Raw genomic sequence first — 19,132 nt, forward strand, 5'->3', positions numbered from 1 at the left:
TGTGCATGCATGGAGCCCAAAGTCTACTACTATAGCTCTGTGGGAGGAAGGAGAAGCCATGTGGGAAGTTTTGTGGGTGACTTTACCTGCACCCTAGTGTGTAGAGACGTAGAAGGACCTTTGGAAAAGTTGTTTTGGTTTTTCTTCCAAGCCTGCAGTGGTTTTGGAGCAAAAAGAAAATTTTTGATGATTCCCATGTTCCTTTTTTTTTTTTTCAAAAAAGAGACTTCTATTAAGTAAGAAAGAAACCCGCTAGAGCAAGCTCTGTGCGGAAATACACCATGCTAAGCATGTAATAAAAAACACCTCAAAGGAATGAGGTAGAAAGAAACCAAGGCTAAGGCTAAAAATGCCATCTCAACCCTGTAGAAGTCTCAGCAAAGAAGGGAGAGTCTCTCCAATCTCTGAGAAAAGTAACTCTCCTAGAGGAGGCTTCTTGAGATGATTCCTCCATGGTTGCCCAAATGGCCATCAGAGTGTGTATCGTATCTGTCCAAGTACTAGCCAAGATTTGAGAAGGGTGAACCTGAGAACCCTCCAAAGCCTTAGTGCATCTGGCTCTCCAAATGTGCCATGCTGCAATGCTAGCTAGGATCTCGCATGCCGATGTTCCTTTTGATGTGGCTGAGAGTCTAAAATGACTTGTAGAGGCAAGCATTGCCTGCTTTTGGTGTCCATTGCACTTTAGGAGTTCAAAAACCCCTTCATTATTCAATTTGGGGTCATGTCATTGGATTTTTGACTCACTATCTCTGCTTCAACCATTTCTGGCTCACTGTCTCTACTTCAACAATTTTTTGCCAGTGTGTTGGAACTCAAGTTTGAGGCAACCGTTCACATATCTGTAAGTTTTGATGGACTCAAGAGGTCTTGAAAATTATGTGTTTCTCATCATTCACACTCTGGTGGTGTTTACAAATAGATCGGTTTGATAAAACATTTTTTAATCCATGTGTTAGACCCGGTGGTTGGGACCACGGTTTCCAAAATCGTATGTTCCATTGCATTCCAGAGGCTTGAAAACCCCTATCTGTCAGCTCTTGTGCAATTCCATGCAGATTTGGAGAAGTTCTGTCTCTTTGAGATGCTGAATCATTTGTTTCCCTATCAAAAATCCATTCAAAGATTTGCACCTTTGATTTTTTGACACATGGCATTTTTAAATTAAACCTTAGGCTTCTAAGGTTTCATTTACAAGTCAATTGCAATCTTTGACTTGGGTTTACTTCACATCCAAAGTGATTTTTTGAAGTATTCTTTGAGTTGCGAAAAGCACAGGTCATCATTGATGCCATGTATGCAAAGATTGCAATGGTTTTGAGGCATATCAGGTTTTACTTTCACTAGCGATCATTGACTTGAGGTCGTGATTTTGATCACACTTTATGTATATTACTTTGGTTGTAGTTTGAGAATTGTGTGCTCATTCGTGCTATGCATTGGGTTGCAATGGATGTTTATAGGCCATTTGGATGTATTGTGATCCTTGTTGGATGTGCTAATAGGCCCATATTGCCTTGTGGGATGCTTCATTAATGGAGACCTGCAAGCCCTGCTCAACCATTTGACCAACACAAACCAAGTTCTTGGTGATATTTGGGACATGAAATACATCAGACAGGTATTTCTTTTTTCCATCCTGCATAGACAAAGAAATTTTACCAATCTGCACAATCGGATGTGCAGTATCATCACCAGTTTCCACAAATCTTGGTCTTTCCATTTTCCTTGCATCCTGCACCCATTTTGCATGACCTATCATGTGGTTTGACACACCTGAGTCAACATACCACACATCATTGCTTTCTTTTGCACTTGTCACAAATTTGGTCATGTGCTGCACCATAAACAGATGCTCATTTTTTTCATCACCTTGTCTATTAGAGGATGCATAATTGCCTTGCTGCAATTTTCCAATCATGATGTCATTTTTCTTTTTATAGCAGTCCTTAAGCATATGACCCATTTTACCCTAGTAGTGGCATTCAACATTGCTATTTGCATTTTGGCCTCTCAACCATCCACCACGACCTCTTTGGCTCCCCCTGCCTCTAAAGTTACCATGTCCTCCTCCATAGGACTGGTTTTCTTGAATTTGCTGCATATTCTGATTTCTGCCACGGCCTCCAAATCGGCCTGCTCTACCTCTGCATCTACCTCTTCTAGCATTTGAGTAAAAGATAGCTTCTTTTGAAGTTCCTCTTGAAGAAGATGCATTACCATTTCTCTACTCTTTAGAAATTAGAAGAGCAATCAACTCCTCAGAATTAGGAAAATTCTCACGGACGGCAATGGATGCCCGGAATTGTGCATAATCCTTTCCTAGACCATTCAAGGTCATAGAAACTAAATCATCTACAATCTTCTTCACCTTCATGTGGTAGTCATTGATGCTCATATTTTCTCTCTGCACATTATGCAACTCCTGCTTGTGTTGCATTTTCCTGGCTTGCGTATTTGTGCTATACATTATTGTCAAAGTATCCCACGCCTCCTTCGATGTGCTTGCATCCTGAATATGCACAATCATAGAATCTGAAATACTGATAGACAGCCAGTACATAACTTTTTTGGCTCTCTCATGCTAGCCTTTAAATGCCTGCAAGTCTTGTTGATTGGGAACATTAGGAATAACTGGTTCTTGTTCAGCTCTAGTAATGAACTCCCAATAGCCTTTTCCCTTAAGGAAATTCGTCATTCTAAACTTCCATGCTTGGAAGTTGTTCTTGTCAAGCTTTTCAATGACAATCTATGAAAGAGCATCAAATGCCATTACAGAACACTGCAAAATATTTTGTCACTGCAAAAAAAACACAATTCTGCCTCACAAGGGCAAATCTGTAAAACTGATGAAAGTGGTATTTGACCACACAATCACTTCCTAGTGACGATTATGCATCAACAGGCAATAAGAATGATTTTGTCACTCCTAATATCTCTGTGCACAGGCATACGATGTAATTTCTGTGATAACTTTTCACCAACCTGCAGAACAGTGGTCACATAGCAAAAACAAGGTACTTTCTTGAGTGCCTGCGAAAAACTTCCACCACCAAAACGGGCCCCAAAATGGCCTCGAATCAAAAAAATAATGCATATACTACCTCTCACCACACCACAAAGGGCGTCCCATAGTGCACTCTTGCACTTTTCGGCTATGCTACCTGCAGAGATTTGCTCTCAAACTTAAAAAAAAAGGAAAGCAACATTGATCCTCTTACTAGGACTCCACAAACTTGGTTTGTTTTCTTGAGCTCCTTACCACGAACCGAGCTCTGATACCATGTGAAGAGAGTGGGAGAGAAGGAAGGAGTCTCACTTGTAGCTTTCTCACATACACAATGGGGGAACATACACAAAGGTGGAGGCTGAAAACAGTTTTCCTCTTCTTAGTTGTGAAAGCCAAAAGAACTCTAAGTACAAAAGAATAGGTGAACCCTATATGTGGGTCTTAAACCAAACTCAACTAACTAAGGTGGCATACTAGCTGAGCCACTAACTAGAGTACATAAAGATAGCTGTCATCCAACTATTATTCATGGGCAGTGTACCAACTGCATTTGCAGCTAACAAGTCGATGACATAAATGCACATCGGTCACCCTGGCATATTAGGAGTGGAGCTTGATATCTCAATAAAGCCTGCATCTTCTCTAGCCCTAGGTTATTTGTAGAATTTTTCTCCATTCTTGACATGCCATCCACGTCCTTTTTCCATGAAAAGAAAATGGACAAACAACTACCATGATAGAAAATTCCCACCATTGAACTTTACAATAGATGTGTTTAGCAAATTAGACTTTGATGGGGACTTCAATAAATTCTTGATGGTAGCTACTAGTGATAGTATATCACATACTCGAGGATAGAATACTTTGATACCAACCTTTGGTATTCAAGACATTAAACAACTTGCTCACAATTTTTGAAGGATGCACACATGAAGAAAACTGAGAGAAATAATTTACACCAAAATCCCATTGAATTGCAAAGGACTAGTATCCTCCATGCATCCCAATGGGGCTTGTTGTGGAGGTTTAGAAAGCACGTGATATATAAGCTATGATGCCACAAAGGCTCTCTACAAATACTCAATAGCCACGTTGCATAAAATTCTCGATGATAGCTAGTGATAGTAGATCACATGCTCGAGGAAAGACTTCTTTGATACCAACTATTGGTATTTAAAAGACATAAAATAACTTGCTCACAACTTTAAAAGGATGCACACATGAAGAGAACTGAGAGAAATAATTGACACAAAAATCCCACTGTATTGCAAAGGACTAGTAACCTCCATGCATCCCTGTGGGGCTTGATTTGCGGGTTTACAAAGAACATGATATATAAGCTATGAAGCCACAAAGGCTCTCTATAAAGACTCAATAGCCTGAGAGTACTCTCAATGGAAGCAGAATGGAAGAGGGTGTGAGAGAGAGAGGGAGAGCCAAAAGAGAGCTACACATCAGTGTGTTTGGTCTTTGCATGAAAGACTGGATTTTGTACTATCTGAATAGCACTTATGGGCTATGTCGGTACACCTGTATGAATTCCCAAATCTCCCACTAGCCGATCAAGCCATATAGCCTCCTTTTGCAACCCTTTGTGGCTACAACATGCTTGTCCTTTGTGTTAGACAAATCAATGCACTTTTGTGCATGAGACATCCATGACATTGCACCACCTACGAAGGTGAACACATAACCAAAAGTGGATCTCCTACTATTCACATGCTCTGCACAATCTGAATCTGTGTACCCAAGTACATGCATCACCCCTCTACCAAAGCAAATGCACATCTCCTTGGTACCCTTCATGTACCTCATGATGCACTTAACTTCCTCCAAATGCCTCTGTCCTGGATTAGCCATATATTGGCTAACAACTCCCACTGTAAATGCAATGTTTGATCTAGTAGCTACTATCATATAATAAATAAGAATCCCAACTGCTGATGCATAAGGAACCTTGGCCATCATGGCCCTCTCCTCATTTGATTAGGGACTATATACCTGACTCAGTTTCACATATGGAGGAAATGGAGTACTTACTCCCTTCCACCCCTCCATATTAAAACATTGCAAAATGTTTGTAGCATACTCCTTCTATGAGAGCCAAAGGAGTTTCCTACTTCAGTCACACATGATGCACATACCAAGAATATGACTTGCAGATCCCAAATCCTTCTGTCAAAGGACTCATGCAACTGGGCCTTCAATGCATCTAGCTAGCTCATAACTGTTCTTGCTAGCCAATAACATATCCTCCATATAAAGTGTTAGGAGTATCAAGCTATTATCCTTAGCCCATTTACTGTAGACACAGTGATCAATCTCACTTCTTCTGAAACCCTGGGACCAAATGAAAGCATCAAACTTCTAATACCATTCTCTAGGTGCTTGCTTAAAGCCATAGATGCTTTTTCAGCTTACAAATCAAATTCTCTTTGCCCTTTTCTTCAAAGCCTTCCAGCTGTGCCATGTAAATTTCCTCATGCAAATCCCCATGCAAGAAAGCTATCTTGACATCCATCTGCATAAGCTCCATGTGCTCTCCTGCCACAAGTCCAAGTACACATCTAAGTGTAGTCATCTTCAAAACCGGAGAAAAGATCTCATCAAATTCCACATCCTTATCTTGCTTGAACCCTTTAGCAACCAAACAGGCCTTGTACTTAGGCACATCATCACCTATGACCTTCATCTTGTAGACCCATTGACATGGCAATGCTTTCTTTCCATGTGGCAAAGAAACCAAGTTCCAAGTCTTATTCTTCATGTGTGAACTCATCTCTAATTGCATAGCATACTCCCACTTGCATTGATCCTCGCACATCATAGCATGTCTATAGCAAGAAGGCTCCCTCCAATCAGTAAGCATCACATAGTCTGCCCCTGGAACAAATCTATCAAGTGGTCTAGACACTCTAGCTGATCTTCTCAAGGGCATTTCAGCTTGTTGTCCTACCTACATATCAGCCTCATTTGGCTCATTATTTCCACCAATAGATGATCCATCATCTGTCCTTGATTGTGTACCTATGGGAGTACCTGGTGGCACCATTTCTTACACATTTGTTGAATAGACCGCTTGCTATATATCAGTATATGTAGGTGAATTTACATCCTGGAAAGTGATTCTCCTCATTTCCACATCCCTCATGGGTGTCATGCATCTTCTTCTCATTGAATACCCATCATGGCTTCATGTGATCGTCTTTACTTCTAGATCCTAGAGACAATAGCCCATCTCTCCACTTTTACCATAACCTAGAAAGATGCATTTCCTAGACTTAGGATCTAGTTTCTTTCAAAGCTCTTTTGGCACATGTGCATATGCCTCACACCCAAATATATGCAAATGAGAGTAAGAGGGCTTCTTGCCAATCCATGCCTCTTTGGAATACCACCATCCAAACTCTTACTAGGTGATCTCTTGATCACATGCACAACAGTCTTCATTGCCTCAGCCCAAAAACCACTAGAAAGACTTGCATTGGAAAGCATACATTGCAACCTTTGCTAAATGGCATGATTTGTCTTTTCTACAAACTGGATTTTGATCTAGAGTATGAGGGGATGTGAGCTCCCTCTTGATCCCACATGTATCATAGAAATGGTGAAAGCCATGAGAGAGATACTCTCCACCATTGTCAGTCCGTAGGCATTTAAGTGTTCTATTGATTGATTTTCAACCAAAACCAACCATTTTTGAAATACCTGGAACACATCACTCTTACAATCCATAGCATAAACCCACACTTTCCTAGTTGAATCATCAATGAATGTCACATAGTATTCATAATGACCATGTAGGCATGGTACCACATATGTTTGAATGCACCAAATCAATCTTTCCAAGCTCTTTCTTTCCCCTTCTTATATGGGCTGATTTAGTATGCTTCCCATAGAGATAGTGCTCACAAAATTCAAAATAAAAAAAACTCAAATGTAGTACATAACTCAAATGGCATAAGAGTTTCATTCCATTCTGGCTCGTGTGCCCCAACTAGCAATGCCACAAAGAAGTACTTGGTTGCTCAGTTATTGTAACAACATGATCAGAAACCCCTGATACATGTAAGGGATTTACTATCCCACACTTGGCACCTCTTGCCAAAACCATAGAGCCCTTTTGAATTTTCCAACTTTGAAAGCCAAAGCTGGTCTAAAAACCAGCATCATCTAGCTAACCTACTGAAATGAGACTCTTGGTCAGCTTAGGCACATGTCTCACATTTTTTAAAATAACTGCAGACCCATTTGCAAAAGAAAACTTTATGTCACGTACCCCCACTATTTGACATGAATAGAATGTCATTATCACTATCATCAATGATTGCATTGATCTTCTCGATCTTCACTTTTCCTTTGTCCTCCCTTGGACTCTCTTCCTTCTTATTTGCACCCAAATTTGCATTCTTTTTCTTATCCTTTTGCTCTCTTTTTAGTTTGTAGCAATCCTTTTTCATGTGGCCCTTCTTGCCACAGTGGTAACACTCAATGTTTCGAGCCTTGGATTTGCTACAAGACTTCCCTCTTTCTTGGGACTTCCCTCTAAAATGTGATCTACCCCTTTGCACATTTAAGGCTACATCTTGCTTGTTGCCATCCATAAACTTTTGTATAATCTCCTCGGCCAACAAGCTACCCACAAATTATCAAAATTCAATACTCCACCATGTGCAGAGTTATTAATAGCTATACAGAAGCTATCTCATGAGGATGGCAATGAAAACAAGAGGAATATTGCCTTATTCTCCACATCAAAATTCAGCTTTTGAGCCTGAAGCTAGCTAAAAATAATATTGAATTCATTCTAGTGAGAAGCAATGGAGAAACCTTCCATCATCTACAGCTCAAACTACCTCTTCATGAGGTAAACTTTATTAAAGGCAATTTCCTTCTCATAAGTGGCACATAATTTCCTCCACAAATCTTCCGTAGTCTACTCATTTACTACTCTGAAATAAAGTAACACTGTAAGATGAAGTCTAACAATAGAATTTGCTAGTGCATCCAATTCATTCCAATCATCCTCATACATAGCTGCAAGCTTAGCTACAATCCCTTCCAAGGGTTAAATCTACTTCTTTTGAATAAGAACAATAAGCACACCCGTATCTATTATTTTTATAAAGAAAGGATTTGTTAGAATTCCTTACTAGAATCTTTAGGTCGACCTCATGGGGAGACTTGATGATAGTCTAAGGTTTGGGAGGAGTCTATCTTCATCTAATGCTATTGGTCATATGATATGGTAGGAGCTCACTGATTGGGCCCATCTTTGTAAGCGTGGTGGTTGGCTTGTCCATGCATGGAAAGCAACATGGAGATTTGTTGGTCAGCTGCATGGGATGGGATTGGTCCATGCAAGAGAGCTTAGTGTGTGATGATTGGTCGGCTTATTTGGCTCATACAACAAAATAAGACTCGGGATATTCCATGTGGCCTCAGAGCATGAAATAGGTGGCAGTCTGTTGACTTTTCAATAAGCTTCTAGAGAATACATTTGCAAGTGTGTGTACAAATCAAAAATTATGCATGGCATGGCAACAAATATAATGGCAGTTACAGGAGCATCTACAAAGATCGAGTTGTCAAGCAAATTCCTTCTTCTTGTACAAAACTCTCTCTATCTATTCATCTCAATGAGAGTCGCATTTCAGTTGTGTTACTCCTTGTAGAGTGTTTCAGAGCAGGTGCTCATAATGGTCATAGAGTCCTTTGATGAGTCTTTGTTGAGTCAATATCAATTGTAAGCTGTGACAAGGCTGGTAGGCATGAATAGTATGTCAAAGGTTTATGTTGTAGAGTTGTCCCTCTTCATAAATATATGAGATGATTTTGTTCTTCATGTGAGCTTCTATAGCAAAGGTAAAGGGTTTGTCAAGTATGTTTTGAGAGTGAGAGAGAGATCATGTATATGGATTTCATGCTTTGAATTCCAACAAGTTTGTCCCATCAAACTTTTTAATGTTAAAAAACTTCTTTTTAGACATGGAGAGGAGACCACTATGCAAATAAAGCAAAATCCCAAATGCTAGTGCTTGTAAGAAAGAATCACACCAAATATCAGGTGTGCCCAAATATGTCTGCTAGGTAATATCACCAAAAGCTCAAAGTGCAAAGCATCAAAATGCATCTGAGTCATGTTCATATCCTATGCATCCACATGAGCAAATCATGCCAACCTGCAATGACAAAACAATGGAAAGCCCAATGCCAATAAGAGCCAAATGTCTCAAGCATAAACACCATCGTCCATGGGCATAAGCATCAATAATGTCTCATCCAAGAGAGCATGGAACTATCAGTGCATCAATTGCAATTTGTCAAAGCTATCCCTCAGCATAAAATAGCATTTGTGTGTCAATGAAAAAGACTTGCCAGATTATTATTGGGCTGAAGGAGTTCCTACAGTAGTCTACATAATGAATAGGACTCCCACTACAGCAATGCATGGCATGATGCCATAAGAGAGGTATACTGGTAGGAAACTAGATATTTCTCATTTGAAAGTTTTTGGTTGCATTGCCTATGTTCATGTGCTAGATGAGTTGAGATCCAAGTTGGGATCCAAAAGCTGAGAAGTGCATCTTTATTGGTTATTATCTGTAGCAAAAAGGGTATAGATGCTATAACCCTTCTATTCATAAGTTTACAGTGAGCAGAGATGTTGTTTCTTATGAGATGAGCAGCTGGTATAAACTAATAAATGTGATTGATGATGTAGATGCACAAAGTGGTGATGCTGCATAGAATTCACAGCAGCAATCACAAAATATTAGTGGACCTGTAGTGTCCTCTAGCAGTGGTTCAATACTTTGCCATGGACAGGCAGATTGAGATCAAGAGGATCTCCTCAAAGCAATGCAGATAGTGGTATGGAAGTATCATGAAAAGGAAAAGAGAAAGTAGATCAGCCCATGGTCGATGTGAATGCAGGTCACTCTTATGTGGATGGTGAATCCAGTGGCTTAGCAGAACAGAGCCTTGATGATGAGTTGGGTATTCCTTCTATTGTTACACCAGGAGTAAGTAAGACAAGGGATGTTTTGAGAGCACCTAGTAGTGAGCCTATTTTGTGCAGGTCTACTAGAGCTAGGTATCCTATGGATAGGCTGAAATATGATGGATTTACAGCCATTCACTATGCCTATATGGTCAAAGTGATACATGAACCAGAACCCACTTCTTTTGAGTAAGCATTGGGAAAAGAAAAATGGGAGAAAGCCATGGATGAAGAAATGGATGCCTTGAAAGCAAATGCTACATGGGAATTGGTGCCTTTGCCTAAAGACAAGAATGCAATTGGCTGCAAGTGGGTTTATAAGGTGAAGCACAATGCAGATGGTTATGTGAATAGATACAGAGCAAGATTAGTTGTCAAGGGGTATGCACAGACATATGGCATTGATTATGAAGAAACGTTCAGTCCGGTTGCAAGGATTGCAATCGTAAGAGCAGTCATTGCTATGGCTACATCAAAGGGATGGTCTTTACATCAGATGGATGTAAAGAATGCCTTCTTGCATGGTGATTTACAAGAAGAGGCCTATATGGAGCATCCACCAAGTTATGTCCATGCTATTCATCCTGAGTTTGTTTGCAGGTTGAAGAAAGCCTTGTATGGCTTGAAGCAAGCACCCAGAGCATGGTCTGACAAGATAGGACAGTATCTTGTCACTATTGGCTTTCAGATTTCCAAGGCAGATTTCTCACTTTATGTGAGAAAAACAGAGAAAGGTATTATGCTGCTTGTCATTTATGTTGATGATTTGATCATCACAAGTGATAGTGATGAAGATATTCTTTCATGTGAAAATGCTATTGAAGTAGAAGTTTGAGATGAAGGATTTGGGAGAGCTGCATTACTTCTTGGGCATTGAGGTGATTAGATCCACAAGTGGGATATGGCTATTGGAGAGGCAATATGGATTGGATATGCTATCCAAATATGGGATGATAGGTTGTAAGACTATTTCAGTTCCTTTGGAGCAGAATCTTTGGAGCAGAATGTGAAGCTGAGCATAGATGCAGGTGAGCTTCTGGAAGACCCAACTATGTACAGATGCATAGTAGGAAGTCTGATTTATATGACTATTACCAGGCCAGATTTGCGCTATGCTGTTGGTTTGGTAAGTGAGTTTATGCAGGCTCCAAGGAAACCACATTTGGATACGGCTAGATGCATACTGAGGTATGTGAAGTCCACATTGCAGTATGGACTATTTTATGAGACTGGGGTTCAGATATAGTTGGATGGATACATTGATGTTGATTGGGCTGGTAGTATTTCTAATAGACGATCTACCAGTGGATATGTGTTCTCTTTTAGGAGTGTTGCAATCACTTGGAGCAGCAAGAAACAGCCTACAATTGCCTTGTTCAGCACAGAGGCTGAGTACAGGGGTGCAACAATGGCTGCATGTGAAGTAGCTTGGTTGCATAAGCTACTTTATGATATGCATCAATCTACAGATAAGCCAGTTGTCATTTATTGTGACAACATGAGCAGTATACACTTGGCAAATAACCTAATCTATCATGCTAGAACAAAGCCCATTGAGGCGCATTATCACTATGTGCGGGAGAAGGTTCTAGTAGGTCTTATTGATCTAGTTTATGTCAGCACAGAGGATCAGGTAGCTGACATATTCACGAAGGAATTGGGCATAGAGAAGCAATGCAAGTTCAGAGACCTGCTTGGTGTGCAGGAATTGGGATTGAGCTTTAGGGGGAGTGTTGAGATATCAAGATCCACTCGTGATATGCTAGGGTGACCGTTGTGCATTTATGTCACTGACTTTTTAGCTACAGATGTGGTTGGTACACCGCCCATGAATAATAGCTAGATGATAGCTATCTTTATGTACTCTAGTTAGTAGCTCAGTTAATATGCCACCTTAGTTAGCTGAGTTTGGTTTGAGACCCACATATAGGGTTCACCTATTTTTTTGTACTTAGAGTTCATTTAGCTTTCACAACTAAGAAGAGGAAAAATTGTTTTGAGCCTCCACCTTTGTTTATATTCCCCCATTGTGTATGTGAGAAAGCTGGAAGTGAGACTCCTTCCTTGTCTCCCACTCTTCACAGGCTTGGGATCTAAAGAATGAAAGAGCTCTGGCCTTCTAAGAAGAGCTCTATCAATAGGGGAAATCTTCCTTGTTAGCCAAATGTATCGAACGTGAAAAAAGAGAGAGAAGGATTTGCAAAACAGATGCAAAGTTTGTATTCTTAGAGGAGCTTTGGTCAACTTTCAAAAACCATACATCTCTCAATACTCCATAAAGGGTGGAACATACAAGGAAATAGGAGGCCACATCCCCCCAAATGGTCATCTCAATGTATCCTTTCTCCATCTCTATTGTCCACTTGCGCCGTCCACTTGCACAATGGGCTTCTCCTCATAATGCTAAGATGCCTTCCCCATGGCTCCTTTCTCCACCTCTATTGTCCACTTTCACAAGTGGCTCCTCCTCATAATGCTAAGATGCCTTCCCTAGGATATCACTCCAATACAAAGGTACCATTCCCCATGTGTCTAACTCCTCCAACTGTATGCCTAACTCTGGTTGTAAAGGCATATTTGGTGTGGCTTAAACTAATGTCCATAGGATACACAAGGTATGGTATAAGAACACCATGCATTATTTTTTGACAAGCATACACCTTACATGGTTAAAAATGAGAAAATGTGCATGTACCATCATATAAGTTATGCACGAGCCTTATGAAACTTTGAGATTATTAGGTCCTATTTCATTTTTAAGCCTTTTCTAAGTTCCAAGACCATCCGACACATAGAGATATGGTATACACATAATATTTTTTAGCATTTATGTACCATATTTATGTACCATACATGGTTGAAAGTGCTTATGCAACCATATAAATCATGTCTGATGCTTATGAAACGTTGTGAGTATAAGGGAATATTTCATTTTAAGTTTAATGAAAAATTTCATCACGATAAGACACATAAATTATGTTATATACATAATTTTTTTGGCAACTATACACGTTGCATGCTCAAAAATGAAAAAAATGAGCATGTCCCACCATATAATTGATGTTATATCCTTGTGAAACTTTAAAATTAAAGGGGAATATTTCATTTCAAGGTCTGTGAAAATTTTCATGACCATGGGACACATAGATGTATCCATACCAATTCACAATTTTTTAGAATTATGCATTGTGCATGGTTGTAGATGAGAAAATGTGCATGTCCTAGAATATAAGGGATGCCTAATCATTATGAAATTATGTGAGTATAACAAAGAAATTTGCAAAGTTTTATGACCATTGGACATAGAGAGGTATTATATAAGTATAAGCATACCGATGCAAAAAAAATTGGTATTTATGCACCATGTTTGGTAAAAATGAGAAAGTGTGCATGTCCCATCATATAATTGACGCCCAATCCCTTTTAAACCTAGGGAGAATAGAGAAATTACAAATTTTAACATCTTTGAAAAGTGTCATGACCATTAGAGATAGAGAGATATGTGTAAGCATATCAATGTACAATTTTTTGATAGTCATGTACCATATATGGTCAAGAATGAGAAAATCTAGATGTGACACATACAAGTCATGTTTTATTCTTATGAAAATTTGAGGGTATAATTCCTACTTCATGTAAAGGGATCTACAAATTTTCACTACTATTAGGCCCATAGACGCATGGTATAAGCATACCAATGCACAATATTTGGGCAATTATACATTATGAATAGTAAAAAATGAGAGAATGTGCATGTCTTGCCTGTATGAGACTTATGAAACATTTTGAGATAGGGAGATATGTATAGCTTTTGCAACTATATACAATAAGAATGAGGAAATGTGCATGTTCCACCATACCAATAATGTTTGATTCTTATGAAACTTGAGAGTATAATATCCTTATTATGTGAGACTATAGGGTCTCTACAAATTTTCATGGCCATCAAACACATAGAGGTATTATATGAGCATATTGATGCACATTTTTTTCACAATCATGCACCATGCATGGTCAAAAATGAGAATATATGCATGTTTCACCATACAATGATGTATGGTCCTTATGAAAATTTGGGAGTATAAGTTTATATTTTAATTAAAGGCTTTGCAAAGTTTGATGACCAGTGGATGGGGTCAATGCACAATCGGGTGTAGCCAATTGCGAAACTATTTTCAGGTAGTTTTGGGGCCGCGACATAATGTACTGGTGGCTGATATTTTGAATTTCAAGTGGACTCATGCTCTTGCCAAAAAATTTCTCGGCAGAATGATTACCACATTGGCATAATAATGAGATGCAATCTCTCAAAACTTGCTATTCTGACCACTACAGAGCTCAACACATGTCACCAAATGAGTAGTTCTACCCTCCTCCACCCAATCTCTGTGCTACATCTTTATGCATGATATTGTCCATAGTCTGTCTTGTCATTTACTCACGACTTGTCACCTATTATCTACGTGCAGCTTTTCCATGTTGATCTAGATTTGTGACCAGCGCGTTGACAAGGTGGTGATGTTGGCTTGAGCGACCACCGTGGTGGTACTTGGAGTTATTTTATGGTGGTCGTAGCGACTCTAATTAAACCAATGAAAATATATTTATCTTAACCTCAAGGGCCATATTGGCAATTGCATTTTTAAATAGCTTAATTTATGTTCTTAGCGTGTCATTGGGCAAGCTAAAAACTAGCCTAGTGGTTGGAACAACATGTTGTTATAGTGTAATGAGAGTGTAATAAATAGTTTAAAATAAGTGGTTAAAAGTTAATCCTAAACCAAGCAATACAAACACACACACATATAATATGTATGTATACGTATACATCTCTCTCTCTCTCTCTCTCTCTCTCTATATATATATATATATATATATATATATATATATATATGTATGTATGTATGTATGTATGTATGTATGTATGTATGTATGTATGTATGTATGTATGTATGTATATATATAGTATTAGTGTTGCTTGTAGTTAATCCTAAAACCAAGAAAAAATTATTTCCTTGTGCACCAATTTCTTGTGCATAGGGAACTATTTTAGTGTTGCTTGCAGTCCCAAGGAAAACGTATTTCCTTATGCATGAATTTCTTGTGCAATGACTACAACTAGCAACAAATGTGATAATAGTATTATTTATATCAAAGTTCAAACTCAAAAGAGATTGCACCCAACGAGTATAACAACTCAGCCATTGCTAAGAGCAGAAGTTGAACAAAAGAGATTACATCCAAAGATAGTTTATAACAACTTAGCAATTGATGAGAGCTTGATCGAGCTAAAATTGAACAAAAGAGATTAAATCTACATCCAAAGACAGTTTATAACAACTAACAACTCAGCAATTGTTGAGAGCCCCATCAAGAAAAACTTGAATAAAAGAGATTACATCTACATCCAAAGACAGTTTATAACAACTCAACAATTGTTGAGAGCATTCATCGAGCAAAAATTGGAAAAAGGAGATTAACTCTACATCCATAGACAATTAATAACAACCCAACAATTGCTAAGAACCTCATTGAGCAAAATTCAACAAAAGAGATGATATCCAACACAATTGTTTCCATAATAGTATTGTATTAAAGTTGAAACAAAAGATTATATCCAATGAGGATAACCACTGAGCCATTAGCAAGAGAAATTTCATGTCATAGAAGTTGGCAGAGGACTAGATGCATTTTCGATACCAACTGGCTTAAAAGATTACTTTCGGCGAGGATAATCACTCAGCCATTGATGAGCAGTTATGAGCCTCGTTAAGCAAAAGTTGCAAAGAGGATTTTTGTACAACTTAGTATTGCCAAGAGCCACGATACATTATTGTTGAGCAAAAGTTGCAAAGAGGATTTTTGTACAACTTAGTATTGCAAAGAGCCACTAGACATTATCGTATTCACAGGGGTTAGCTTGTTACATCCAAAGTTTTGGGGAGCCAATGAATATGCACAATTGTAGGAGTCAAAATCCAGGGATGAGGTCTACAACAACACAAGAATAGTCTGCCTTGAAAATCCTTAGTCCTTGTCAATGTCTCCAGGGAGTCCATAGAACACAACCACAAAGAGGCCAGCGGTGTACATGCATGCAAGGTGATGACCTATAGATGTTGGGGGAATTGATGGAAACTACGAAGAATATGCACAAGAGTAGGCATTTCAAATTGTAATAAATGCAACACACTGGTCTTATATGAGAAACCAAACAAGAATGGGATCACATTGAATCAGGGGGTGGTAATATTGTTGGCTTCGGTTATTGCCATGGGAGGTGAAAAGTGGGTGAACAGTGGAGCTGGTGAGCAAGGGAACCTTACTTGCTAATGGTCGGGCCCTCTATAGCTTGGAAATCCAGAACATATGTGTGCAAGACATGTAGTGTGATTCTCTCTGGCATGCATAATTAGTTATATGTTATTGTTATTCTTGTGAGGAACATTTAAGTACCTTGGATAACTTATTTAATTTATAATGTGCTTTTTAAAATATTGTATCTTAAAGTGAAATCCTATCTTCATTGACCAAGTGCTTTTGAATTTGCAATGTATTCAAAGAAAAAATAATGTGCTATCTTTGGAAGCATTTAAATTAATATGATTTTCATTTTGCAACTACATATGCTCTCATTTTTTTAATGATCTACTGTAAAATGTGGATATATACCAATAACTACTTGCACTTCAAGTTCCTTGTGCATTGAGAAAAAATGTCTTCATAATTGGGCCATCCCTCTTTAACTAAATGCAAATACAGATAAAGAAAACATGATTCAAAAGCAAATTTAAAAAACCCAACATCTTTAAACAAGTTCATTGGTGCGTCCTTCCTCGTCAATAAGATGCATATAAATAACAGGGGTTGCATCACATTTGCATGGCAAATCAAAAAAGAAAATTGAGAAAAAGACATTTGTATACTTCAAGTAAAGAATCTTTCACTCTTTTAAGAAATTATAATGAACAACAAAAAAATAGATGCAAGTATCTAAGCATAATAACTGGTTGAAAGCAAATTTCTATGTATAAATACATTGATATAATTTGAGGGAATAACCTTGTAGTTTTAAAAAGCTAGCATAAATACCACATAAGCATATATAAACGTCTATAACTCCATAATAATTGATCTAAATGAAATTGTATCTACACAAAAACTGTAGGGATTAATAAGTTCATATTAGGCATCTATGACTTTTGAGGTGCCTTGGTCCTTTGGAATTAGTGGCCTTATATATATTTATCTAGCACTTCAATTTAATGCTACCTCCTTTGTTACGGATTGTTTGCCAAACTGAACAACCAAGCCCAATTATGAACATCTCCAAGCTATATAAAGTAGTTGCAAAAAATTTACTGAAAAATATAAAGTTATACATTCAGCACAAGCTTGCTTTGCAACCGCATAGAACACAATTTTCAATGTTTTTTTTGAACTTTTTTGGATACCACCTTCTTTGATTGGGGCTAACACTAGAGGAAAACTTGCAATTGACATTGGGGGTGGGGTTGAGGTCTTTTTATCAACAAGCACCTAAAGCGGAAACAACACTATGTTGTGCAAGTGCTTGTACTACTTCTCTCATTGGTGGACCAAGGCCTACCACGACATGAATTTTTAAAAAAGGCCTTGCACACAAGAGTAATAAATGAGACTCAAACAAAAGAAAAATAATAAAAATCTTCATTGTACCTTGCATCGGATCAGAACTTTCAATCCTTGCCCCTACACTTGCAAAACAGATGTTTTTGACACTCCCATGTGTATTAAAATATCTAAAGTGATGTCCATCCATGACATAACAGTTGACAACATCTACTATGAGAAGATTAAAGAAGATGATTTCATTGAAACAGAGAGAATTCTCTTTGTTACTTGTTATGAATCTAACACTATGACAAGGATTAAGTAGAGATCGGACAAGAAGGTATACCCTTAGCTACATGAATACGTTTTGGAACTTGCTGTGCCACAAAAGTACTTTTTTCGGCCTCCAAATGTATATCTTGGGCTTCCTATTCTCCTTTGTAATCATCTTTTGGTGCACACAAGCATTCTTCAATTGCACGATTATTTGTGTTGCATTCATCACAACCTCTTCTGTAACAAAGAAGAAATATAGGCATTGATAGTATGCATGCAAGCAGGTTCAATTAAGAATTCATGCTAAGATTGTAAATTCTCCCATAATTACCTTGGATAACTAAACGTGCATCCTTTGTGGAGATCTTGGATTTTGCCATGTCCATGAGACCTTCAAACAAAGATTCAAGAATATAACCGTCAAATCTGATCAACGAATCCAAATCTTGTCAACGTTGAGGGCACCCACACAACACATGCTGTAATTTAAAAAAACTCACAATGGTGTACGTAGCTGAAGCTCAGACGTTAAATGTATCCCGATGGTTGAGCTTCTCAATGAGAACCTTATAAAGAAGTGTGAAGCTTAGACGTTAAATGTATCCTGATGGTTGAGCTTCTGAATGAGAACCTTTTAAAGAAGTGTGAAGCCATAGAGGCAAAGCAAGGCAGCCGACCAGGAGATAGAAAAGAAACACAAGAAAATGAGAAAGACAGTGGGCCAACGGAAAGCCAAGTGGTTGAACCAATAACTGTAAGTGAAGCATGAGGGCACAACACACGCATCCAATTCTCAGAGCCATGCTTCTCCAAGTGGTGAGTGCGATTGGGAGTGCACGACCTGGTACTCGCCTACTGTTGGAGTCGGGGTGTACTTTCTTGGTCTTGAGGGGAGCGTAGCAGCTGCTGTTGTACATTCCTAGGTAGCCTATTTGTTGGACACTTCTTCCCCTTGCACATCTTCTATGGGGATCTTGAAAGGCATGTGGATTGTCGTAGAAGGAGTGCTTTGGAAATCTGAGGGACCAGTGGCCTGCGGGATAGGGTGGGGGAGGAGTCCCAAGTCCATTTTGAACTCGAAGAACTTGTGTTTGGGATCCATCGAAAAGAGTGATGGCAGTTGAGTGATGAGGGAGTCAATGGATGAGGAAGATTAGGAGGAGATAAACAACCTGATTTGGATGGTAGTGGAAGAGGGTAGGAAGCTGTGAGAATTCTCGACAAATTTTACAAGAGTCTGGAGGAAACTA

This window comes from Dipteris shenzhenensis, chromosome 19, assembly GCF_047967505.1.
Source record: "Dipteris shenzhenensis isolate YYH24624 ecotype China chromosome 19, Dip_SZ_1.0, whole genome shotgun sequence".
NCBI classification, from domain to species: Eukaryota; Viridiplantae; Streptophyta; class Polypodiopsida; order Gleicheniales; family Dipteridaceae; genus Dipteris; species Dipteris shenzhenensis.